Genomic DNA, 1,229 nt, shown 5'->3' on the forward strand with positions numbered 1-1,229 from the left:
CTCACATAAAGGAATCTCTATACTGTGACATAGAGGATTCCTCTTCCTTTTCTATTCTCTTCTTTTTCATATGAGCAGGAGCAAGGACAAGGACATTCTTGTTGAAGCAGATCTTGAACCTAAAAGGACTCTGAAGAAGAAGCTAAGAGAAGCTAAAGCACAACAATTCAGAGAAAACCTTACAGAGAATCTCAAAAAAGAGAGAGACATGGCTGAACCCAATAACAATGGTGGAGGCGGAAGGAGAATGCTTGGTGATTATACTACACCTACTTCCAATTTTTATGGAAGAAGCATCTCAATCCCTGCCATTGGAGCAAACAATTTTGAGCTGAAACCTCAACTAGTTGCTCTAATATAACAGAACTGCAAGTTTCATAGACTTCCATCAGAAGATCCCTACCAGTTTTTAACTGAGTTCTTGCAGATCTGTGTTACTGTTAAGACTAATGGAGTAGATCCTGAAGTCTACAAGCTCATGCTTTTCCTTTTTGCTGTAAGAGACAGAGCTAGAACATGGTTGGACTCACAACCTAAAGATAGCCTGGACTCTTGGGATAAGCTGGTCACGGCCTTCTTGGCCAAGTTCTTTCCTCCTCAAAAGCTGAGCAAGCTTAGAGTGGATGTTCAGACCTTCAGGCAAAAAGATGGTGAATCCCTCTATAAAGCTTGGGAAAGATACAAGCAGTAGACCAAAAAGTGTCCTTCTGACATGCTTTCAGAGTGGACCATTTTAGATATATTCTATGATGGTCTATCGAGTTCTCCAAGATGTCACTGGACCATTCTACAGGTGGATCTATTCACCTAAAGAAAACACCTGCAGAAGCTCAAGAACTCATTGATATGGTTGCAAATAACCAGTTCATGTACACCTCTGAGAGAAATACTGTGAGTAATGGGATGCCTCAGAGGAAGGGAGTTCTTGAAATTGATGCTCTAAATGCCATATTGGCTCAGAACAAAATGTTGACTCAGCAAGTTAACATGATTTCTCAGAGTCTGAATGGATTGCAAAATGCATCCAACAGTACTAAAGAGGCATCTTCTGAAGAAGAAGCTTATGATCCTGAGAATACTGCAATGGCAGAGGTGAATTACATAGGTGAAGCCTATGGAAACACCTATAATCTCTCATGGAGAAATTATCCAAATTTCTCATGGGAGGATCAACAAAAGCCCCAACAAGGCTTTAATAATGGTGGAAGAAACAGGCTTAGCAATAGCAA

At 40.5% G+C, this 1,229-nt stretch overlaps 1 non-coding gene across 1 annotated transcript; it reads right to left on the reverse strand.

Annotated features, from left to right (window-relative positions):
* Positions 1–610: 610 nt before the first annotated feature.
* Positions 611–718, reverse strand: LOC130947128 (small nucleolar RNA R71). The gene has a single exon (XR_009072538.1). It is a non-coding gene; the product is annotated as a small nucleolar RNA R71 (small nucleolar RNA).
* Between the last annotated feature and the right edge of the window lie 511 nt (positions 719–1,229).

The sequence above is a fragment of the Arachis stenosperma genome, chromosome 8 (assembly GCF_014773155.1).
Source record: "Arachis stenosperma cultivar V10309 chromosome 8, arast.V10309.gnm1.PFL2, whole genome shotgun sequence".
In the NCBI taxonomy this organism is placed as follows: Eukaryota; Viridiplantae; Streptophyta; class Magnoliopsida; order Fabales; family Fabaceae; genus Arachis; species Arachis stenosperma.